The 27,257-nt window shown below is 32.7% G+C and overlaps 1 pseudogene; it reads left to right on the top strand.

The window, feature by feature from the left end:
* The first annotated feature begins 9,549 nt into the window (after nt 1-9,549).
* Nucleotides 9,550-21,306, top strand: LOC110694097 (annotated as a pseudogene).
* Nucleotides 21,307-27,257: the final 5,951 nt, after the last annotated feature.

Raw genomic sequence — 27,257 nt, 5'->3', positions numbered from 1 at the left:
ACCAATAATCCGAACTGTCGGCAAAACGACAGGACTGGCGTCGCACTGTGTAGTGTAGCGCCAGACGACAGAGCTGTCGCCAGGCGCCACACCCCACAGAGTGGCGCTACAGCTCATCTTTTGGCGCCAATGTTGGAGCATCAATCTAAGACTGTTTTCGGTGTTATTAATCAACAGGGGCATGCCTAAAGTCGTACTAGGTCAATTCTGATTAAAATATTAGACTTTATTTACTCAAATTAATTAATCAATTAATTAATTAGGCAAAGTTCTGTAAGTCACTAATTTATTAAATCTCAACACAAGTCAAACAAACGGTTAAGAAAACATATATATGCACAACAAATAATGCAAAATTAGTCAAGTAGGCACAATATGATGCAATGAGTTTGCAACCTAACCATGGCTCTAGTTCTCTAAAGTTCAGGATATGGTTTAGTCAATAGAGGGTCCATGGTTAATTGTCCGGATGCACCGCGCGGAAGCCTAACCGTGAAGGGTTGGCGCGAGTGGATGGGACACCGCGAGTTTTTAGAAAAACTCGCTTCCATGGTTTGGTGAATTCGACATTGTCGGATGTACCCTTTGTTACTCAGAGCATTCAATCGGGTAGACGGAGCATGAATTCCGAGAGGGTTATGTCCATATGTAGAACACATATGGCTTTCAGAATAGTGAGAAAAACTCAATCAGGAAGTAGGATCGAGCAAACAATGCAAAAAACTGGTCGAAATTAGAACGCATATTTCTGGCTCGGTATTGGAAGAATTTGGCGCCAGCAAACAGAGGTTGGCGCCAGGATTTAACTGTAGCGCCTGGCGACATGGCTGTCGTCTGGCGCTACGGTTAAATGTCTAGCGCCAGCTTCTGTTCGCTGACGCTAATTCCTACATGCCTCAGCAGCTTTCTGTGCTCGATAAAATTTTCCAGTTTCGCGCAGTGTTATTTCAGTCCTAGTTGTGAAACATATTTCTCAAATTTCCTACGTGTAAAATCCTATGTTTTAACTCATTGCGGATGGTCTTTCCAATGAGATCTTTTTTATGCATATGACAATAATGTTAATCAAAATTACGGACATGAAATACTTAGAACGTTTTGAGTCTCATCCACTCATTCTAAATCATTGCCGAAACAAATTCAAGAATTAAAATAGAAATCCTCCCCAGTAGAGTCGCCAAAAACTGTGGGGAATATTTTAAGCGTAAATCCCCTAGCTTGAACCCCACTGTGATCATACACTAAAGTACGGTGGCGTCCAAAGGGAAAGAAGATAGAGCAAAAGAGTCGCCAACAAGTTTTTTAGGAACTTGTAAATTGTTCACGAGGTGAAGGTTATACCCCTTAACGATCCAAGAAATCGTCAACTCCATAAGGTCTTGAACCAAATAGGGTTCGAGGATGAAGGTACAAATCCAACCTAAAAAAGATTGAACCTGCCCTAATAATAGGCCTCTACTTTATTCTGATCGTATTCATGTGCGCTTTCTGACTAACATGCAATCAATAGGACTAACCCTAAATTTGTTTATCTATGTTGGTTGAGTATAATGCACAAATAAATCTATTATTAGCGATCACTTGAATTATAATCAAATTAACCCTGAACAAGATTTTTAAATATCTTATTAAGCTTGATTTACAAATACCAATTTTCTTTAAACATGCATAAAAGGCGTGATCAAGTAATAACAATGAATAACAAGCAACATAAAAATAAAAATAATAAACAAAATAATAAGTATAATCATCATACTTAAAAATAATAATTATAACAATTATAATAAATCATAAAAAAAAATTATAATAATGTTAAAGCATAATAACGGCCAGATCCTAGGCATGATACTAACAAGATTAATAACAAACCCTAGCATGTCACTAAGCAATAAAAATCAAATATTTAACCCTAACATGATACTAACAATCATAAATATTAGGAAGAACATAAAAGGCATCGTAACAATCATATTTAATTTAAGGAACTTATTCTTTACCCTAAACATGATACTAACAATATCATAATAACATCATAATATCAATACAAACCATTAAAGCACTTACATTGATGCCTCGTAACTTTTTCTAATAACAAAATACACACGTTAGTAACATCAAGGAAAATAATAATTAAATTAAATAATTGAAAGAGAGATTTGGGACCAAACCCTCAGAAATTAAACCTTTCACGTCTAGGACGAAGGCAACTTCAAATATGGTTAGGTGTATCTAGATCTAATGAATGCGAAATTTTGTATTTGAGAAAAGCTAGTTTAGAAAAGAGAGAGAGAGAGTAATCAAGAGAATCTTGATGAGAGTTAGTTAAAATAGAGAGAATCGGTGATTGTAGGTGATTGTGGATGAATGTTTATGATCAAAACGGAGTTTTTACGACGTTATTTATAAAGAAAATCAGCCAAAAGATAAAATATCAAAAACAGCGTTCTGACGGAAAAAACTGAGTTGGCGCCAAACGTTGACCTTAGCGCCAGGCGCCAAGTCTAGCGCCAGGCGCCAATCGTAGCGTTAGGCGCTACAGCTGGCGTTTGGCGCTGACTCAGAAATCCACGCATTTTCTTAAAATCAGATAAAAATTGCCGTACAGGAGGATAAAATCGTATTTTCCTCAGAATATGTTCTTTGATTCTAATTAAAACTCTAAAAAGTCAACAAAAGTCAATTTATCAATGCTAATTGAATTAGGAATGAAAAGAACCTTCTAGAAGAATCTAGAAGACTAAAACCATTCCTAATTGCATTAGGAATGATAAATCTATATTAGGCCCTTCCCTAGATCATTGGGCTGCATATAAGGCTCAAACCGGGCCCAGTTCAATAAATTGGCCATAACTTCCTCAATATTCATCGGAATTGGGCTTATAATATATCGTTGAAAGCTCTTGTCAAGCCCCATCCAATTACACTACTATAGGACCCATATCATGGACCAACCAAACTGGATTGGTTGTTTTCTTAAAATAAGTTTTCAAAAACAGAGAGAAGAGAAAAGAAATTAAAACTATCCGCAACACTAAACTTTCCACACTTTCACTTCATTCGATTATGATTCGACGTGAAAGGTACTCATCACCGGGTTTGGTTTTGGGGAGACACAAATGGGTGTCTACAAAAGGTATGTATTGTCTTTAAGGAACTTGCTGCGTGTGTAGCTAGACTTGAAGAAAATTGAATAATATTTGTTCTTGCTGTTTATATGGGATTAGAGTTTTACCACATAGATATCTTGTGTGTCTTGATGAAAATTTTTATATAGACGTCTATGTGGAACATACTCTAGGATAGAATGCTATCCAAGTTCCTTCTTGAAAATTGAGCTTTAAAATTGTCAATTTTTGTTTTCAAGATGGAATAGTTATTAGTTGTACTTATTTACATTGATTATATTTTTGGTACCACTAACGAACCATTGTGCATTGGTTTTTGCTAATTTATGAAAAGAAAATATATTTGTAAGCATTAGCCACTGACAATGGAACTTGAGTTAGAAGTGGAAGTCATATTAGAATTGAGATCATCAAGGAACAGAACAACCACTTCAAGAACTCTCAGGTAAGCCATCATATTCAACCAATGCTTTAAAGTTATATTTTTACTGGTAAAAGACTACATAAGATATAAGTTCCTTTTCACATGTCGGCATTAGATGAATTGAATTGATATATTTTTGGTATGAATGCAATATGTGAATTTGTGAATTGACTCTCTTATGGTTTTGTCTCGAGTTATCATATTCTTGTTTATTGCTTAATGGAGCAAGACTTGATGAAACATAACATGAGTATAAAGTATTTTTCCCTTAAGTTATGTCAAGTTAGGGTTCCTATGCATGTTAAACATAAGTAAAGAATGTGCGCTTATTGTTTATGTGTCACACTTAGTTCTTGTGTTGTAAAAGACATACTCACTTGCCTAAGAGTATTAGAGGTCTCATAATAGAACTATGGGTGTTGTCAAACACGAAGTTCCTAAGTTGCCAAAGGAACAATAGAAGAAATTTTGATGGAACAAGACAAGTAAGTTCCTAGACCGTTTGTAACTCACGTGTTAAAATTTCAGAGGCAACTAACCTATCTTTTAGCCAACTTTCAATCATCCACGCCATATATATTCGATCGCAACATTATTCTAAAACTCTAAGTTGTGTGTCCGTGTTGCATATACTTTAATTGTCTCATATTCTAAAAATCGAAGATTCTTATTCACCTTATTCAATTTCCTCTTTTTGTTCACACACTTTTACTTCTTATTCTTAATTCCCATGTGCTCTAAGTTTGTTGATCATCTTTTTATGATTTGATGAAACATGAAAAATGGTGATTATATGTTGAGGGGGAAGTTGAAGAAAAAGAAAGAAATAAGTACTTGAAAAGGAAGAAGAATGGTAAGGGACTCAGGGGGAATAAAGTAGGAACCAAGAAATCAAAATGGTTCATGTCTGATTGTGGAAATCAAGTGTATGATTACGTAATATCTTCATTGATTTAAAATGTGTTATTCCAGGAAAGCATGCAAAATTGTATAATGAAACCCCTTGTGAAAAAAAAATGAAAAAGGGTGATCAAATATTTAATTTCCTAGACATCTATATATGAAGAATGATGACTATGTTGATGTAGTGTACTCGTATACTTGGTGAGCTAGTGAAGGAACAATAATAAACGATGAAGGAATTTGACTATGATGAAACTGAAATCTATTTAAGTTCTAGTATGGAGAATGTTCCTCAAAGAATTTGGTGGTTGAAGTAAGGGAACTTGGTTATCAATTGGCAAGATGAATATGTGTTGTGTTTAGCAGGAGGTTCAAGAGTTTGAGTTGAAGTACAATGTGGCAGCACTCATCCCTAAAGGTCTAAACAAAGAGCACAAATTCCAATTCTTGTTCCCTCTACTTATTTTTTTCCGTATGCTTCTCTGTATATCCTTTGAGCTTGCGCTTTCATTTGCCTATTCATGCAATCCATTTCTAACTTTTTAGCTCTGATCTTTACTTGATTTTTAACTTCTTATTTGTCAAGTTCAATTAAGGGTTTTGAAGTTAGGCCTTTTGATTGTGAGTTGGAAATTAGTGTGGAAATGGTATCCGTGTTTGAAAAATGAGTACCTTGAGGCTTTTAGGAACAACAAGTTTTTAAATCATTATATATTTACTTATTATATGGTGGTAGGTGTGACATTTGACTTTAAATGTTTATAATTTACGAAAAACAAACGTGTGGAACAATACCCTTTTTGATAATAACAAAGGGGGGAAGAATATGTATGATGCTTATGATATGTAGTAGTGAGTCAAAAGTCTAAAGTTCTTACATCATAATCATTGAAAGTATTTTTATATTGATAAATGATGTGTATTGCTAAGTTCCTAACTATGTTAAGTTCCTGTGTATGTTCCCAACTTGTTCAAATGTTATTTCCTTAAAAAACTAAGGGGGAATAAATGTACAACGATTATCCTTTAATATGTGATAAGCATCATTAGTTTTTCATCATCAAAAAAGGGGAAATTGTTGAGTAATTAGGTTTTGATGTGTAAACTAATGATGATCATCTATCTAACATGTTTGTTTAATTGTGCATAGAAAGAACAAGTTATGCTTGGAACAGGGTATAAGGAACTTGAGTAATGACAGATATATATATTAGGAACTTGAGTAATATATGATAAGCAATAGAGGAACAAGAACAATGATAAGTATTATAGTTGATAAGCATGATGATGGCTAAGGAACCATGAAGGTAACTATGTAAATATGTGTTTGCATATGTTAGCTTCACGAGGTAAGTATCCTATGCATATATAGGTCATGTATGTGTAGGAGTCTTTTTATTTAGTTTAATTTTCTTTATATTTTTTATAAATGAAAAACCAACCTTCTGTTTTACTTTGTTATCCTCAGAAGTTTGCTCAGTTTGTCATCATAAAAAAGGGGCAACTTGTTGACCCTTATGAGGTTTTGATGATGATAGTTATGATTGAGAAAACTTCCATTTAATAAGGATTTTCTAGTGTTTTGATGTTTTCAAGTTTAGTAAACTATGAGAGTTGAAGAAGGAACTGAAACAGAGGAACTTTAGAAGATCCATGAGGATACAAGTAAAGTTAGGAGAAGAGTTCTAGAAATGGAACTTCAAGAAGTTTCTTAACAGGAACTTTGAAACGGGTTGTAACGACCTGGTTCCGGTGTAATGCTGGGGCAAACCCTAAGATCCACAATATATCAAGACTACAGGATTCCAGAACAAGAGTTTCAGAGAAGCAACATGAAGACAGAGAAATAGAAGTATATTGCTCTAGGATTCGTGTAAGTATGTTGGACATAAAAGTCGGTCTGGAACAAGTCTATATAGAATCAAGGTGAACTCCAAACACTCAATGAAATTAGAGTGACTGACTTGTCAGGAACTCGGAGACTGTCAGAGTTCAGGAACCTAATAGGAACTTAAGTATGCACGTCGTTAAAAGTCGGTTTTAATGATATATATATATTTACCTTATACGTGCATATCTTTAGGATTTGGTTTTACTAAATAAAGATATTTATCTTCTAATAAATCCCTTTTGGAAAAAGATAAGATTGTTTAAAAAGTATTTTAAACAAAAAGATAAGTTTTGAAAAAAATCTGATTTTATGCTAGTCTATCTTATTTTATTTACAGTTTTTATTCTTAACAAAAAGATATATTTTCGGAAAACTTGTTTTTAGAAAATATCTTTTAAACTTATCTTTACAGAAAACTTATCTTTTTCAAGATGAAATGAATAATTCGAGTGTACTATAAATATGCTCATATGTATTCATTCAAAGTTGAGGCTGATGAAGTGTAGTGGACGTGCTTAATGGTTTTATCCTTCACCACAAAGCTAAGTCAGTTCTCCTGGTCAAAGTTCCTATCAGGTTTTGGTTACACTACGTCCAGTGAGTTCCAGAAAGATCTTGAGTGTTCAGCATATTAGTTTTATCTGTTTATTCCTAGATATGTATTTAAGGATATTCAATGAGATCTTGTAATGGGAAAAAGGGTTTTGAGTGTTTTAAGTTTTGGGGTGAGATTGTGAATTCTCTTAAATTCACGTTTGAGTGTATGAGTTTAAATTCTCTAAAATTCGAGTGGTAGTTAGTCACCCCGAGTATGTCTTGGGTTGCATATTGAGAAAAAGGAACCTGAGTGTGTCTTGGGTCGAGAAAGGAACCTGAGTGTGTCTTGGGTTAAAAAAGGTGCCTGAGTGTGTCTTAGGTCTGATAGGATAGGTTCTTATCAATTAGCAAGTGTCCGAGGAGGAACTTACGAAGCAAAGGTCTGTGTAATAGGTTGTACTAGGAGAGTTGCCTATAATAGTAGAATTTGTTTATAAGTCCCAATAAGGCCGAGGTTTTACTTCCAGCTAGGCATTGGATAGTTTCCTCGTAAAACTTGTTGTGTTCTTTAAGTTCCTTTTATGTTTTGTTTTTAATCTCTGCATAAGTTTCACCATTGGAACCTACTACCATTCACCCCCCCTCTCGTAGTAGTTCATTTAAACTAACACAATTCATTCAAAGTAATTATGCCTTTTGATTTGCATTTAGGAGTAAATGTGTACAAACGGTTGGATTATTCTGGAATAATCGAAAGATTACATTATTTATTTATTTTTTAAAGGATGAATTAGCTTAAATGTTATACAACATGAAAGACTAATTAATTTGGCTATTAGCTTATTAGCTTGCCGTTGTCTGATTGTCTTATTGGTAAATATGATGAAATTATCAAGTGAGTGTGACATGTGAAATTGTTTGAAAACTTCAATGTGGGAGAATTATAATTGCTTTATACTTCTTTCTTTCTTTACATTGTTTTGTCTTTTATTGACCAAAAGACTCTTCACCTATGTCTCACAAAAATAAATAAATAAAATAAATCATTGTGTCATACTATTTAATAATCTTATTTTAAGACTTTTCTCAGCTCTACTTCGAATACGTAATTAATATGACAATTACACTGAGGTCTAATGATAAGATTATCAACAAAATGTTTCAAAAAAAAAAAAAAAAAAAAAGAGATTATCAACCAATCATATTTCGTTTGGACAGGAATTTTAAAGGAAGAAATGTTAGACATTTAGAAATGCATAATAAAGGGTATTTATGTAATTATACATATGTACAAACGAATAAATAATATGATAACATTGGATGATCAAATGGTACCATTGGATATACAGTGATACTATATGTACACATAATGGTATTATGTATGCATTCAGTTGTACTAAATTTATGCGTAAATAGTACCACTGAGGATTCAATGGAACTATATAAACTTTTAGTGGAACAATCAGCATATGATCCCCCATCACGTGATACAATCCGACCAAAAAATAGGTGTGGTCCACCTACATGCCTCTCTCTTCCTATCTCTCTCCTCTTTTCTCTCTCTACCATGTGTTTTTATAATATTTTAATTAATGTTATGCATTAGTAAATGCATAACTTTCCTCCATTTCTAGTTCCTCCTCGTTGGATTGTAAAAAGTCACAAAGGAAAAATCATAAGCTGTTGCATTAGTCTTTATTCGGTTATCCCAAAGCTAGTTGAAGTTGCATGGTCCATTTGAATATTCAAACCTTGTAAGTTATAAATAATAGTGGTTATTATTCTACTCCACATACTTGTGGTACTATCAATGGGGATTCCAGTATGGGTTCAGCTGAACCCATACTGGATTTGGAGAGAATTCGTAATTTAGAGGGAAAAAAATGTAAGTTTAATAAAAAAAAATACAACTAATTATATTATGTTTACCATCTGTGGTTCAGCGGTCAAAGAATTCATATGCAAGACATTCTCTTAGATGGGGACGCGGGATCAAACCCCTCACCAAACCCATCTGCTATTTTTTTTTTCTTGACAATTTAACACAATAGCCTATTTTACTGTTTTTTTTCCCTTTTCAATATAATCAAATCATATGAGTATTATTTTACACCATCATACTTTTAGTTAATACAAGTATTTTTTTCCTTTAAAAATAAGTTATTATATTATATTTACTTTATTTTACCATTATATATTACTCTTTTCCTTTTCATTAAAATCAAAGAATATTTCTTAAAAAAAAAAAAAATCAAAGAATATGATTTTTTTTTACACCATCATACTTTTATTTTATATAAGTATTATATTATATTTGTTTCATATTTTTTGCAAATTTGAAATATTTTATATCTTAAAAATTATACTTTAAAGTTTCAAAAAATATGAAGCGGAAGTAGTATATAATATTTTTTTGATTAACATCGGTTAACAAAACTATATTTCTCGTCCAAAAAAAATAAAATTGTTATATTCGAGAGATTTGAGATTCCGAACCCATAATGACAAATTCCTGGAATCGCCACTAGGTACTATATATCTTTATTGCCATATATCTCATACTCTTTTTTTTCCCTTCATTTATCTTGTCTATTGAAACTAAGAGTTTTTATTCCTTTATTGCTTTCAGATGAGGATAAATACACAAGAGTTAGGGCAGTCTTCTTTACAATACTAAATCCGACTTTGATTTCAAAAAGTATTAAACATATATGAAAGTGACAAGCATGTCTATAGAAATTTCTTTGGTATGTATTGTATTAGTGAGTGTGTCATGGTGTGTGTTAAATTGGGTATGGTTTAGGCCAAAAAGATTAGAGAGATTGCTTAGGAATCAAGGGTTTAAAGGTAATTCGTATAGGTTGTTGCATGGAGATACCAAGGATAGAGCTACTATGACTATTGAAGCCAGATCAAAGCCTCCTTTGCCTGATTCGTCCAATGACTATATTCCACGTGCCCTCCCATTCTTCTATCAAACTCTGAACAAATATGGTATGTTGTCTCTTAAAAATAACTTCCTGGCCGTTTCACAAATATTGCAACAATTATCATACATATTCGCAACAATTCCTTATTAGCACATGTTTTCTCTATTTTATTTTATGAAAATTTGTGCTCCTTCCCATGTTGCAATATTTGTGAAAAAGAGAAAGCATTATTTTAATTGATTTTTAAAATTCATTTTATGCTCTCATATAATCGTGTGTGTTTTAAATTCTTATGATTTTATCATGTTTGTTCAAAATGAGCAAATGGATATTATTTATTTTGCATACATAAATCAGTAAGGTTGTTTCGTTCATTTTCTTGATTTTTCTTATCTGCACAATTATTTTGTCAAATTATGAGAACAAATTGTTGCTCATATGTGAAAAGTAAATGAGCAATACTGATTTGCTCTGCATGAATGATTAAATCGAATAAACAACAACAATTGTACCTTGCCATGCTTGTACCTTACCATGCTAATTAACATTTACAATTTAAAATATTATAAAGGGTAATAAGCTTTTTTAAATTTTTTATTTTGTATATATATATACTCCCTCTATTTTTTTTTAAACAATACTATATCATACTTCCTCTTTTCTTTTTAACTTGACCTGTTTCTTTTATCACGTTTGTCAATGCACAAATTTAACCATCAATAATTTTGATACTCTACAAGTAAAAATTATATATTGTGATAGTTTTTCTTTAGACGATTCTAACAAGATCCTACATGAATATGTTTTTCTTTACCTATAACTAGTTTTGTGTCCGTGCGATGCCTGGGTTATTTATTGAATTTAAAGATAAAATTTTTAATCTATACGTCAAATTTTAAGATATACCATTGGTACAAAATTAGTTTATTGATGTGCTTTGTGACGATTTGCTATCTAGTAGGCATGTAATGACTAATACTAATATTGGTGGAAATGTTCGATTTAGTACATAGAAAAAAAACAAATAATAAATTAAATAAGATAAATGTTCAAAGCCCGTTGAGTTGACCCGAATCCAAAACTTTGGGTAAGAGTTCAACATTTCTTGACTCGTAACCTAAAGTGACCCAATCCGAGATGACTCATGACTCAGCCCTAATTGACAGGTCTATGTAGTAATAAAATTATATAAGTTGTGAAGTATAGTATTTTAACCGATTAGTATATATTATAAATAGATGTTTTACACTTTAACCTAATTCCTTCGCTCCAAAAAAAAAATATTATTACATAAAAAAATTAAATTTACATGATAATTTTTAAGAATTATAATCTAATAATCTTTTTGAATAAAATTATAATTCAATTTGTATCTCATAAATTTTGATCTTTTATCGAAAATAAAATTCTAAACTTAAAATTTTATCCTAAAATTCTATTTTTTTTAATCTTAAGAAGTCTATTTAAATTGCTCCAACGTGGCGCGACACTTGGCGAAAAGTTAGAATGTCAAGTGTCGCAATGTCGTGAGCTGGCTAAAAATTTAGCTTTATATATTAGTTATATGATTTACAAAAGACGGTCAAAGGTGGGTTGGTGAATTGCGCAAAAGTCAAAGCGGGTCAAGTAAAAAAGAACGGAGGAAGTATAAAACATTACTCCGTCTTTTTTAATGTGTGTAGGTAGAAGATGTTTTGTATGGAATGGACCAGTACCCTTGGTGACGATTGCAGAACCAGAGTTGATAAGAGAAGTATTCATGAAGATACACGAGTTTCAGAAGCAAAAGACAAACCCTTTTTTAGAGAAGGTTGCCTCTGGCTTACTTATGTTAGAGGGGCGATTTTGGGCTACTCGGAGGAAGCTTCTTACTCCTGCTTTCCACATGGACAAGCTCAAGGTTATACCTATACATACTTCATTCTTATATATTTACTTCCTTTTTGTATAAGATTTCAACTGCTACTTAATTCCTTAAGGAAATAATCTAGAAATTAATTATATTGTGGAAGTTAAAACTTAAAGAGTGCGAATTAAAAGGGCATGTATATATAGGGTTATACAGAGTGCGGTTTAGCCCGCACCAAACCGCAATTTTGCGGTTTGCTGCGGTTTGCGGTTTGAAAATTGCGGTGCGGTTTTTCAAAATGACCAAACCGCGGTTTGCAGTTTGGTGCGGTTTCCAAAATTATTGAGACCAAACTGCATCGCAAACCGCACTTTAATGCAGTTTGCGATTTTTATACTATATTTTCATTAAAATTGATGCGGTTCCAAGGCATCAATATTGTTATTATAATTATTTTTATTGTTATTTTTAGTTTATTATTAGATGACCGAATTTATTAGGATATTTTTGTTAGTTTAATTCGGTTAGTATAAGATAAGCTTAACTTTAAAGATCATATTTGCAAAATATTATCTTTACAAGTTAGAGTTAGTTTCCTAGTTAGATTAGAATTTATTTTACCGATTTTTAGGCTAATTATTTAGCTTATAAATACGTGATGGTGTTTAACGAAAAGTATGATTGATTGATTTGAAATTTATAAAGTTTTACGTAAGCTTGTGCTTGTGTATTGTTGGCCTAGTTTAGGTTTTAAGCTCGTGTTGCTTAGCGTTTCTTGACCGAGACTCAAGATTCCAAACCTTTCAAATGCGATTGAAGGTTATATCCATCAAAATTCATATCAAATTGGTGTGGCTGCTGGATGACGAGGGACGAGTTTGACAATTTGTGTCAAAAAACTCAGTTTCGAATGTCATATTGATCGACTTGGTTCTCCTTCGTTTCTAAAGATTTTGATGTGATTATTTTTTTCAAATTGGTTAATTTTTTGTCTAGTTTTCACCTGAAAAATTTGAGAACTTTTCGAGAATCATAGCTATTAAACTGGGTTCGTTCTTTACACCTGGTCAAAAATCAAATTAATCTGCCATTGTTGAGAAAAAAATAAACTGCGATTACTTGGCTGGGAATGTTTTTCTGAATTTTTGGTCGAGTATTTTAGACTGATAGGGCTAGCAGTATACAAAATTTCAGAATTTTTCGAGGTGTTTTCATTGGGTTTTGGTCCTTGTACTTTCGATCAATTTCTGGACTGGTTTTGTGTGTTTTCTCATCCACATAAACATGGAAAATAAAAGTTGGTTTGAAACATTTATGATGGAAATCAAGAAAATGAATTAATGTTTGGATAGAATTGATGCTCGTTTTCAAATTCGTGACGTGAGATGTGGTGTACAAGATATGTCTTATGAGGAAGAGAAACTAGAGCAACCATTGTTGAGGCTATATACGAGGAAAAGATTGTATCTTTACCGAGTGATAATCTTACAAATCCAATTTTAGAGAAATCTCATGAACAACTAGTAGAAGAAAAAGAAATTATGGAGCACAAAAGTGTATATTTGTCTAGTTTTGTTGACGAGGAGGTTACATTCGAACTATCTAATTTGGTAGCAAAAAGTCAAATTTCTACAACTTCCTTTTATGGTGATAATTGGGATACAAATATTTTCACGTATTATTTCCATTATATTGATTGCATTGACAAAGGTGTGTCATCAATTAAAATTTTGGAGCATTCAATTGAAGTTTGTGGTGCATTCATTGGTGTAAAATATAAGCATGACGTGGTTGGATGAAGACATATTCTTTTAGCTCATGTTCGATTAATTTGGATGATATCTTGGTTCCATGATTTGCTAAAACTTGGGACAAGTTTTTTTTCAAGAGGGGGAGTATGATGCGGTTCCAAGGCATCAATATTGTTATTATAATTATTTTTATTGTTATTTTTAGTTTATTATTAGATGACCGAATTTATTAGGATATTTTTGTTAGTTTAATTCGGTTAGTATAAGATAAGCTTAACTTTAAAGATCATATTTGCAAAATATTATCTTTACAAGTTAGAGTTAGTTTCTTAGTTAGATTAGAATTTGTTTTACCGATTTTTAGGCTAATTATTTAGCTTATAAATATGTGATGGTGTTTAACGAAAAGTATGATTGATTGATTTGAAATTTATAAAGTTTTACGTAAGCTTGTGCTTGTGTATTCTTGGCCTAGTTTAGGTTTTAAGCTCGTGTTGCTTAGCATTTCTTGACCGAGACTCAAGATTCCAAACCTTTCAACTGCGATTGAAGGTTATATCCATCAAAATTCATATCAAAAATTATATAAAAGAACTAAAATATATGAGCTAATTTTTTACTATTAGTTAATTAAAGGTTAATAAAAAGAGTTTAATATTTAAATTATCCAATAATAATTATAATTTTTTTTGAATAGAAATAATAATTATAACTTAAAATAAAAGTTTTGTTTTAAAAACAATAATTACAATTTTAATAAAATACGATTAAAACTACAAACCGCACCGCACGAAACCGCACCGATGCGGTTTGGTGCATTTTTTTTTAAAAGTGCGGTTTGTTAAAAATTACAAACCGCACTTTTACGGTTTGGTGCGGTTTATGATCCAAACCGCATCAAACCGGGCCGCGAACATCCCTATGTATATATCAATAGATAGAAGTGAATAATAGCAAAGAACAGCTTTCTATTTATATTGCTAATCCAACTTTAAAGTCAATAAGGCCGGTTATTGACATATTGTTGTCAATTTGTCATTGTAAAGTTGGCTGTGCTTTCTCGACTAGTGTACGACATTGTGCAATGGAAACAATATCCAACTTTAAAATGAAAAGATTCTGAAATAGGTAAAATATTTTGGACATGACTTGTAAAGACTGAATACATCAGGGTACTGTGTCTATGTATAAGGAATAACAGGAGTACTCCCTCCGTCTTTTATAATAAATAGTTTATTATAGTCAAATTTATGTTTCAAATTGATAGTGTCATTTATTTTTTTTCAACTATTATTAATATAAATTTTTACTTAAATTCTTTCTAATTTACAACAATATTTGTGCTAATTTACTTTCTCCATGTAAATTAAACATTTTTCATATATATTTTTATTACTCTCTCTCTCTACTTTTTAACACACCCTATTTAAATTTACCTTTTCAATGTATTTTTACTACTCATTTAAGTTTCTTAATTCCCGTGAAATATCACCATAAAGGATTATCAATAAGGGACGGAGGAGTATTGTATATAGAAAAAAATAAATTTTTTTTTCTAGAATACTAATTAAGGGACAGCTAAACAAGCACACACGCCAATACAATACTTTAACTTGAAATATATATGATTAAATATTAATGAAAAACATGAAAATGTTGATCTAATGAAATTTTATATTGACTAATATCAACTTCAGTTTTGTTAAGTGTTACTTACTTGCATTTTACGCGGTCTCTAAGGCACTATTTAAACCATTAATTTCTAATGTTTTCTCATATATATATACAAAGTTAGACAACATGGTCAGAATTTTACAAGTTTGACCCATGGTGAATAATAATAGATGGGTAGAACTCAGAGAAACAAATGTAGTAAAAATAATAATCCCTTCATTTTAAAATACTTGCTTTACTTTTCTTTTGCGGACATTTTTAAATACTTGGTCCATTTCCTTGGAATACTTTTATAATATTTAATTCATTTATCTGAACTAGTGGGACCCAATTTTATTACTTTTATTACATTCTCTCTCCTCCACTTTACCTTCCACTAACCCCACTATATCTATATTTTATTACTATCTCCAATCTGATTTATAATTATAATAAAACAGAGGACGCTCAACCTAAAACTGACACATGTCGCTCTTACAATAAAAATTTTCCCACCTAATTACATTATATTATTTATGGTAATTCTAAAGTTTATTGCAATATATTAATATGCAATCTAAACGAATCTTTTTAGTTTCTAATAATCACTCATCGATTTTATTAAATTGATACTTAATAAATTATGTAACTAAATATGGTATTAATATGCAATCTAATGAATATTTTTAGTTACTAATATTCACTGGTCGATTTTATTAAATTGGTACTTAATATTGTAGGCTACATTATACAACTAAATATGGTATTAGAAACAATAACAATATTTTATATCATATAAAAAGATAGCATATAGTTTAGTTATCAAAATAAGGCATTTGAGCTATACATATAGATTGTGAATAGTGATCTTATTAAATTAATAGCAAATTATATATGCTAAATGTAAACAAGTATCATTATGTGTATTTTGCCAACTTTTGATTTTAGTAAAAAAATTTACAGCATGTTAATTATTTGATTCGTCTAATATTTTATTTTGCCAATTTTAGATTTGAATTTACTAGTAATAATATTCATGAAAAATAGTACATATGTTAATTGTTTAAAGTTTCATCTAAACGAGATAGATAATATGAGTCTTAATATATAGTAGATAGATAAGTCCCACAAAATATTAAACAAAAGATCCACTAACTTTAAGATTTAAGTTTCATTTAAATAAAAATGATAAATAGAAGCATTATAATTGCTCATGTTATAATGTAGCCTCTAATTCTACTCTCCAAGCATTATTACCTGATTTAAAATTTCGTAACCACATTATGGGATGAAAAGAGAGATTTATTATATTGATTAAACCACAAGAATACAGAGGGGCCGCATAATAATATTAGAAATGATAATGTGTCATATTTGGGTCGGTTTTAACAAGACTCAGACCCAGATTTTTGGAGGTTCTTCCAGATGCGACTTGGATCCACTGGGTCTAGTCTTAGACAAAGATATGAAAGGTTTAGGGAGTCTCAAGCCTAAAATGGTTTAATATTGATTTTTTAATAACTTATATTTTTTTATATATATATTATAACTATCATATTACTTGTGTGACTATACATACAAATATTTTAAATAATTTTGCTACTTATGTATATCAAAGAAACTTCATATAAATAAAAAAAAAAAAGTACATCGAAAAATATACTACTAATCATATGACAATCGACTTGATGAGAGTAGGAGCTAGGAGCCGTTTGATTGATTTGGAGCCCCTTGGAGAAGTGGTAACTATAGTTTGGAGTTACGTTCTTTAGGTTTTTTTTTCATCTAATTCTTAGATTAGATACCTTATGATTTATGTAATTTTTGATAAAAAAAATAAAAATAATGTGTATAGGTCGAATCTAAGTCGGGTTTTGGGTTTAAACTTTCAAACCCGGACCCATTGCACGTAGATTCAAATTTTACCCAGATCCAATTAAGACCCATACCCTAAAATATGAGTCGAGTCTAATGGGGGTCTAGCTCGGGTCTTAAACCCATTTCCATCCCTATGTAATATAAGATAATATATAGGGGTTTTCTAAGCTATGCCCCCAAACTTCTTCGATTTCTAAGTTGTGCCCATGCTTTTTCAAACGTCTAATTTGTGTCCTCAACCTCACTAATTTTTATTATCAATAACCTTTAAAGTTAACAATAACTTTTTTTTTTATTATTTTATTTTCTGATGTTTTAAATTTTTTTAAACTGTTAAACCAATTAGAATGGGACACGTGTCAAATTAATAACGCCACGATACCATTGTTGATAAAATAACATAACTTTCATTAACGGATATGGATGTTAAAGGGTAATATTGATAAAAAAGATCGTGAGGTGGAGGACACAATTTATAGCTTTGAAAAAGCATGAGTACAACATAGAAACTGAATAATAACTTGGGGGGCATAGCTTAGAAAAACCCTAAAATATATGAATGGGCATGACTTGCATGAGTCATTCATATTTAAAAGGTAAAATATGTTAAGGCCATAAATTCTTTTATATTTCTAAATTAAATTTTGACATTATATTAAAATTACGATAAGCAATATCATGATACACGTTACACATTATTGTAAATGAATAATCAAATAAAGTAAAAAAAAATATCACTATTATGCATTAAGCTAACTTTGGTTTCAATCTTGTGAAATTTAATATTTGAACTATCAAAACCATGCAATAGCATGGGTACTATACTAGTTTATCCTAAAACTCGGCGCATGGAGAAATGGAGCAAGTATTTTAAAACGCAGGGAGTATATTTCATGGTTTTTTTTTTTAACATTATCATAAAACAACGGTCAAATATAGTTACAAAATAGTGAAAAAAACAAGCATGTCAACTATTTAGAAAAAGAGGAAGTATTCAACATAAATTTGGTGTGAGATTGCTTTTTATTTTTATTTTCTAGTTTGTTGTAAATTTGATATACAACTTTTTTCTTTGATATTGATGTAAATAAAGAGTTTCTAATGAAAACATGTGGTACACAATATATATATGTCAAAATTTGACTCAATCGATCTAATCAAAAACTTACCTACAAGAATTTCAATTCACATTTTAATTTGCATGGACACAATAATTTAGCATTACTCAAGTTTAAAAAAGGGATTTGTTAAACGTCGCCCGCAAATCTCCACATAAAGCCCACAAATATTTTTACTTTGACTCTTTTGCCCTTTTTCTAATTTTTACCGAAACCGTAATTCACTCTCACGAAGAATGTGGAGCTGGAGTGGATCGCCGAGGGACACCGAAGAGCCGTCATCGTCGCCGGAAAGCGAGATAATCCAGGGGAAAAATTACGAAAAGTAGGGGTGGCGTCTGGTCAGGACGCCGCCACCATGGCTGTGGCGTCCTGGCCAGACGCCACCCCTACTTTTTGTAATTTTTTTTTTTTTTTTTTTGTAATTTGTTATTTTTTTATTTATTTTTTTTTCTTTTTTTTTGTAATTTTATTTAAACTTTTTGTAATTGTTTTTAAATTTTATTTAAAGTTTTTGTTTTTTTTAATTAAACATTAACACAAAAAATTCTGATTTAAAAAAAAATATATACATTAGAAATAAAAAAATTAACACATAAAACAAAAATATTAAACATTAACAAAAGAATTCTGATTTTCCAAAAAAAAAAATATTAGACAAAAAAAAAAAAAAAAAAAAAAAAAAAGTGGTAGGGCGCCTGGCCAGGACGCCCAGCCCCTGGTGGTGGCGTCTGCTCCGGCCGCCGGGACCAGGGGGCTGGCGTCTGACCTGGACGCCCAGCCACGGCGGTGGCGCCTCTGGAAAACGCCACAACCGTGGCTAGGCGTCCAGGTCAGACGCCAGCCCCCTGGTTCCGGCGGCCGGAGCAGACGCCACCACCAGGGGCTGGGCGTCCGGGCCAGGCGCGCCACCTCTTCTGGTTTTTTTTAAAAAAAAATTTTTTTAAAAAAACCCTGCCACCGTGAGCCGTCCTTCCCTCCGCCGCTGTGGCCGCCAAGTCCTTGCCTTGCCGCCTCAACATTGCCGTATTTTCGGGTGATTAGAGTGTGGGTATGGGTTAGATTTTTTTATTTTAGGTTTAGGGCAATAAGGTAAATTCAATATAGATTTGTGGGCTTTATGTGGAGATTTGCGGGCGATGTTTAGCAATCCACTAAAATTGGACCCAACTTGACCTGACCTCACCGAACTTGGCTCGAACGTTTGAATTGACATCTCTGGATAAGCGTTTGTTGGTTACACATATGTAAATGTAACACAAAAGTTTCTTATTTCAATATTTCAAGTTACTGAGACCTTATCTCAACCCTCATGGTTTTTTTTACCCAATATTTGCGGGTCAGAAACTTTTGAAAGTAAGGGGCCGGGGGAAGTGTAAAGAATCATCATCTTTAATTGTCTTTAATAGGGATTGAACCCTCAACCTCAAGATTTGGAAGGTGCAATCTTTCCCTCTACTTCACTAGACTAAGCTTAGGTAGATAACCTTTTTGCATACATAAGTAAATATTTTCACAAGAAATGTATTATTATGTGTCATACGTGTTAAATATTATTCTTGTTTTGGTATATTTTGCAGTTTATGCTTCCAGCATTATGGGAAAGCTCCAATGCTATGGTTAAAGAGTGGGAAGAAATGACATCGAAGACAGGTTCATGTGAAATAGAGGTGTTGTCATATTTGAATAAACTATCTGCTGGTCTTATTTCTAGAGTTGCGTTTGGAAGTAGTTACGAGGAAGGGAAGCGAATATTCGAGCTATTAACCGAACAAATACAAACTGTACTTCCGGTTTTAAATGCAGTTTATATCCCTGGATGGAGGTGATTTAGAGAACAACTTTACATTTTCAACATATTAATATATATATATTGAAGAAATTTTGGTACATATATATAATTCTAACTTGCATCAAATTTGGAGGAAAAATTCAATACAAGTAGAATTTTGGAGGGAAAACTTTCTCACAAAATTATGCCAAATGTCAAAAAGTTAAAAAAAAATGTGCATTATTTTTATCTTTATTTTTGTGATGAACTTGACTTAATAATTTACAGAAATTTATATGTTTTATTAAACTTTTATCTAATAAGCTCAAGTCTTACCTTAAAATGTAAAAATGTATTAATATATGCTATGTTAAATGTATGTTTTAAAACCATTGTTTTCAAAAATAATAAAAAAAAAAATAACAATTGTCTCATAACCAAGATATGTAATCAAAAGAGTATTTAATTGGACTTGTTCATTTTGTGGTGTAGGTTTATCCCAACCAAGGCAAACAAAAGAATAGTGGATGTTGATAAGGAAATTCGCACTCTACTAAAAGGTGTTATTGATAAGAGGAAGAAGGCAATAAAAGAAGGAGCAAAACCAAAGGATGACTTGTTAGGATTGTTATTGGAGTCCCAACTTCATGACAATGGACATAATAACAAAAAACACATTGAGTTGAGTATTGAAGCGTGATTAATGAAAGTAAGTTGTTCTACTTAGCTGGCCAAGGTACCACTTCATCGTTATTAGTGTGGACACTAATTATACTTGGAAAGTATCAAGAATGGCAAGCTCGAGCACGAGAAGAGATCTTAAACACATTTGGGAACCACATCCCAGATTTTCAAGGATTGAATCATCTAAAGACGGTAAGTCTGTAATGAAATGATTGTTATATTATCTTAATCAGTCATAGTTTAGATTTTTATCAATTGTTTTATCTTTTTAGGTACACATGGTACTACAAGAGGTTCTTCGATTGTATTCCCCGATTATTGAAATCAATCGTACAGTTACTGAAAACATTAGGGTAGGAGATATCTTCTTACCTGCAGGATTGGTAGTCAATCTTCCAATAGCTTTTATCCAACAAGATGAGAAGTTGTGGGGTGATGATGCTAAGGATTTTAACCCATCAAGATTTAGTGAAGGCATTTCTAAGGCAACAAATGGGAATATGTCATTTTTCTCATTTGGTTGGGGGTCAAGAATATGTCTTGGATCGAATTTTGTTATGATCGAAGCAAAAATTACATTGGCCTTAATTCTACAACGATTCTCTTTCGAGCTTTCACCATCTTATGCTCATGCTCCAACCGCCAATGGAGCTCTTACACCACAATTGGACGCACCAATCATATTCCATAGATTATTGGACAAATAATTTATGTCAATTTATTTATAAGTTATAGCCATAATAGTACTGTAGTAAAATATAAATTCATGGTTGTAATTTTTATTTTTACGTCGATTTAATTTGTAATTAGTCATTTGCTTAAAATTTCCTTTCTTTTCTTTCTTTATTTTTCATGCAAAAAGTATGTATGCTTTAGTTAAACATACCTGTGCAAAACAAAGATTGAAAGACAAAAAGAATTCAGGAAATACATACTAGAGAGTGAGATCGGAGGTAGATGAAGCGTGTGCTTTTTATTACTTCCTCTATTTCTTATTAGATCCATTACTATTGACATTGCGGGCTCCTAAAGTCCTAAGTAATTTTTGGAGTACAGAGAGATAGAGAGAAAAAATAAGGAGGATCCATGTGTGATATTTAAAAAAAAAATATAGAGATATCGAATTAGTTGACTAAAATGGATAGTGATGCATTTAAATTGAAGCTTTCATACATAAAAAGTGACATATAAAATAAAAAATACAGGAAATATATAATTAGAGCCGTTAAAAACTGACCTGACCAACCCAATCAATCCAATCTCACGCGAAATTACTCGATTCGGATCCTATCTTGCATGGACACAGTAAAATAATATAACATTACAATATTGAAATGCATATAATTAACCTGATCGAACCCTGACCCAACCTATCCAAACAAGACCTAGTAAACTAAATTGTCACCTCTATAAATATTATATTTGGAGTATTTTTCCTTTGCGGTCAATGTTAAAGTTGTCATTTCAAACTATATTAAATTAATAGGCCGGGGTTTATTTAAGATAGGGTAAATAAGAGAATAAATAGAATTGCTAAATGTTGTTGAATTAAGTGAGAATGTTGTTGAAAGTAAATTGAATAAGATTGAGATTATTGAAATTTTCATTGTTTGGACCAAATAGTAACACAGTTTGGTTCGCTTTATTTGAAAACTCCCGAATCGAATTAATATGGTTTGGGCTATATATCAAATTAAATTGTAAACCAAACTTTCATTCTTATTTGTAAAATAATTGTTACTCCTTCCATCCCAAAAATTTCGACCATTTTTGCCTAATTTTAGTCTCAAAATGATCAATCCATTTGCATTAAAATACCCACTAATTTACAACAATTTTTGTGCGAAATTAGCTTCCCCATATAAATTTTTGTTTTTTCATGTATTTTGATATTTTATCTCTCTACTTTTTTTACAAACCCCATGTAAATTTATCTTTTCATTATGTTTTTATTTCTTTTTATTTAAGTTTCTTAATAATCGCAAAATCAACCCAAAAGGATCGAAGTTTTGGTGACGGAGGGATTACAAAGTAATAAGTTCTTACACAGTATAAATTTAGAGAATACTATAAAATTTGAAAACATTGTTTTGCAAATCAAATTAAAATAAAACTGCTAATTAGAAAGGTGTAGCAATCTACAGAGTAAGGACTCTACTAAATCGACACTTTATAGGCTAAGCCAACCAGCTCTACGGGTTAACGCTTGAGAATAGAGGGAGAAGGTAAGGGGATTATCATACTTTCAAACAAATATAATTGGCGGGGCTCAAACTCGTGACCTCAAAATAACAATACTCGTAAGTCTTGGGATGGAACTAAGTGAGTACTTAACGAATAATACAAAGTATATCTTAGATCCAACAAAGATAACATTTTAGTCAACAAGTACAATGAGTTAATGACACACCACTTTGAGTGGCCCATCTCTAGAAAGAGAAACAGATGAGAGAGAATTGTAGTCGTTCTTTTAAAATTGGTATGAGCACTACTATTATTATATTGTAGAAGCTACGTTCGTTCTTAATAGTCTTCTTAAGGTGCATGCCTATAGTATGGGATAATTTTCTTATTATTACTATTTTCCAGGAAATTAAAGGGCCAGTGCCTGTGGAAAATTCATCTACTTTGATGGAAGACGTCAAGGAGTTTGATTCGAAATTTTACGTATGTTGATTTTAGCCACATTTATAGGGAGGGTAATAGAGAAGCAAACTATGTTGCTTTTTTGGGCCATTTTATGCAAGCTCACCAAGATATCGACCCGTTCATAGTGTAGACATATACTTTTGGCATCCTGTCCCGATAGGAAGTGCTATGATGATAAATAAAACCATCTTTATGTTGGATCAACGTGAAAAATGCTTATGGACAATCGATTTAATCACAAGAATGCAAAATGACTAGCCTAATCGAAAACAAAATGAATTAAGGTCCAAAATAACTAAGCCCGATCATAATTAGGCTTAAGCTTGAGGTTCAAACCTAATTATGAAGGATTTAGAGGTGCCTAGGTTAAAAATCAATGCTGCCGCAAAGATATCCGTGCGCATCTCAATGAGTCGCGCTTGTCTAGTGCTCGCAACTTAATCAGTTGCGCGTGACACCTAGATGTAGGGAATAATTTCAAGCTTTTAAATCCCACTAGCTTGAACCCCACTGTGATCATACACTAAAGTACGGTGGCATCCAAAATGGAAGAAAATAGAGCAAAAGAGTCGCCAACAAGTTTTTTAGGAACTTGTAAACCATTCCCGAGGTGAATTTTACACCCTTAACGATCCAAGAGATCGTCAACTCCATAAGGTCATGAACCAAATAAGGGTTCGGGGATGAAGGTACAAATCCAACCTAAAAGAGATTGAACTTGACCTAATAATAGGCCTCTACTTTATTCTGATCGTATTCATGTGCGCTTTCTGACTCACATGCAATCATTAGGATTAATCCTAAACCTGTTTATCTATGTTGGTTGAATTTAATGCACAAATAAACTATTATTGACGATCACATGAATTTATAATCATAATTAACCCTAACAAGATTATTAAATATCTTATTAAGCGTGATTACAAGTACCAAATTCCCTTTAAACATGCAATAAAGGCGTGATCAAGCAATACCAATAAATAGCAACAAGCAACATAATAAATTATCAATATAATAATTATAACAATTATAATCATATACATGTTAATATTAAAACATAATAATAGCAAGATTCTAGGCATGATACTAACAAGATTAATAACAAACCCTAGCATGTCGCTAAGTAATAAAAATCAAATCTTTAACCCTAACATGATACTAACATGAATAAATATTAGGAAGAACATACGAAGCATCATAACAATCATATTTGATATTAAAATTACCCTAGACATGATACTAGGAATATCATAATATCAATGTAAACATGATTTCTACATCATAACATCAATAAAAAAAAAAAACCATTAAAGCACTTACTTTGATGCCTCGTACCTTTTTCTAATAAAAAAATACACACGTTAGTAACTTCAAGAAAAATAATAAACAAACAATTAAATCAAATAATTGAAATAAGGATTTGGGACCAAACCCTCAGAAATTAAACCTTTCACGTCTAGGGCGAAGGCAACTTCGAATATGGCTAGGTGTTTCTAAGTCTTGCGGATGCGGAATTTTGTATTTGAAAAGCAAGTTTAGAAAAGAGAAAGAGGGAAAGAGATGAATGAATGCGAATGAAAACTTGTGAATGAGGAGAATTGGTGAACGATAGATGTAGATGATGAATTGATGAATGAAAACGGAGTTTTAATACGTTATTTATAGAGAAAATCAGCCAAAAGGATAAAATAAACAAAAAAGAGTCTGACGCATAGAAAACAGAGCTGGCGCCACCCTTGGCTAACTGGCGCCAGGCACCAACACTAGCGTCAGGTGCCAACGGCTAGCGTCAGGCGCCAAGGCCTGGGGTTAGGCGCCAAGCCTGTTTCCAACGCGTTTTTGAAAATCAGATAAATTTACCGTACTAGAGGATAAAATCATATAATTTTATCGAAAATGCTTTTTGATTTTAATTTAAACTCTGAAAAGTCAAAAGTCAATTTATCAATGCTAATTCAATTAGGATTGAAAAGAACCTTTTAGAAAATTCTAGAAGACTAAAACCATTCCTAATTGCATTAGGAATGACCTAATTGCATTAGGAATGATAAATCATATTAGGCCCTCCCCAAGATCATTGGGCCGTATATAAAGCTCAAACCGGGCCCAATTTGGTAAATTGGTCATAATTTCCTCAATATTCATCGGAATTGGGCTTATAATATATCGTTGGAAAGGTCTTTTCAAGCCCCATCCAACTACACTACTATTGGACCCATATCATGGACCAACAAAACTGGATTGGCTGTTTCCTAAAAATAAATTTTCAAAAATAGAGAGAAGAGAAAAGAAATTAAAACTTTTCGCAACACTAGACTTTTCACACTTTCACTTCATTCGATTATGATTCGACATGAAAGGTACTCATCACCGGGTTTGGTTTTGGGGAGACACAAATGGGTGTCTACAGAAGCCCCCACTTTGACTGAGTTTGGAGAAAGGCAAGTTTCGAAAACAAAAGTCAAAGTAGTGATAGGGACGGAGGATGATTCAGAACGTTCTGCGATCCTGAATCACTCTTGTAACGCCGATACATGCAAACTAGCGTTAGTTAAATAGATAAAAGAGTTAAGAAACGCGTATCTTGCACCGTCGAGCACACGTCTCTGAAAGTAACCGATTGTTTTGATGACCTCCTGCAAGCTAGAGAATGCCATCCCGCTTGAAAACTGCTACGCCTGTAACTGCTTCCAAATTTGAAAGATTGCTTCGCCTGAAATGATCCTCCTCCGCTATGATAATATTCCACGTCTAAGGGAATACCATAAAAGATTGCTTCTCTTGAAACAATCCTCCGTTATATTGATAATATTCCACGTCCAAGGGAATACTATCGAAGATTGATTCTCTTGAAACAATCTCCATCCGCATTGATAATATTCCGCGTCCAAGGGAATACTATTGAAGATTCCTTCTCTTGAAACAATCCTCAGTTGTTTGTGACAACCCTCCACAATCTAGGGAACGCCATCTTGCTATTTGTTTTGACGATCTTCCGCAATCTAGGGAACGCCGTCAATCAACGTTGCTACATCTCGAGCCTTTTCTTGAGTCATAGTGACAACCTTTCCAATCATAGGAAAAAGTCGTCGAAGACCGCCTCATCATGAACCGCTCTTCTCATATCTTGGTGACAACCTCCACAATCTTAGCGAACGCCGTCGAAGACCGCCCATCTCGTCCTATCTTCTCAAATCTTGGGTGACAACTTCCACAATCTTAGCGAATGCCGTCGAAGACCGCCCATCTTGTGCTATCTTCTCAAATCTTGGGTGACAACCTCCACAATCTTAGCGAATGCCGTCGAAGACCGCCCATCTCGTTCTATCTTCTCAAATATTAGGTGACAACCTCCACAATCTTAGCAAATGCCGTCGAAAATAACTTTACTTGAAGTCATCCTCAGTTGTTGCGATAATATTCCGAAGAAAATTACCGAAGACCAACACTTGTCGATCTTTCAAGCTCGCTCGAACTTTGCTTTCGCTATGCCTGTTTGTCAGCGCTTTTGTTGCTTTGAACCTATACGTCGGTGCCTTTTCTACTTTTGAGCCAATGCTTAGGCGCTTTAAGCTAAGTGAGACGATCTTTCATCAGGTCGATCACTTATTTGCTGTTGTAATCAAACCAACTACTTAATCATGTCAAATTGCTCATAGGGGCTAACTGGCGTACCAAGGAACCCGAAATCGTTGTATGAAGTCGAAATCACCTTTTGGAGAGGCTTCGAGCTCTGTCGCTGCTGAAATATCTCTGGCGCCAAGAATTGACTCTGTCGTCAAACGTTGTGATAGGGTCTTCCCTGTTCTGCTACACCTGTATTTATTTTTACTATAGAACTTTGCCAATCTTTTCAATTATCTTAGGGTTGACCTAAGGTTTAATGTTGCTTGACTCATCGACTTGACACGACTCAAGGTATAAGCTTGACTCGATAATTGACTGACTAGAGGTTGACTCGACACGAAGTAAAATGACACGTGTGACTCGTGACCCGTGTGTGCATAGTGTTGACTCAATGTGACTCAAAGATGAAAAAAACAAAAAATTTCCGTCATTTTTGTGGAGGGTACCGACTTTCTCCCAAAAAAGAA

This window comes from Chenopodium quinoa, unplaced genomic scaffold (assembly GCF_001683475.1).
Source record: "Chenopodium quinoa cultivar QQ74 unplaced genomic scaffold, ASM168347v1, whole genome shotgun sequence".
NCBI lineage: Eukaryota > Viridiplantae > Streptophyta > Magnoliopsida > Caryophyllales > Amaranthaceae > Chenopodium > Chenopodium quinoa.
The sequence above is the reverse complement of the archived record's forward strand: the minus strand, read 5'-3'. Positions and strand labels throughout refer to the sequence as shown.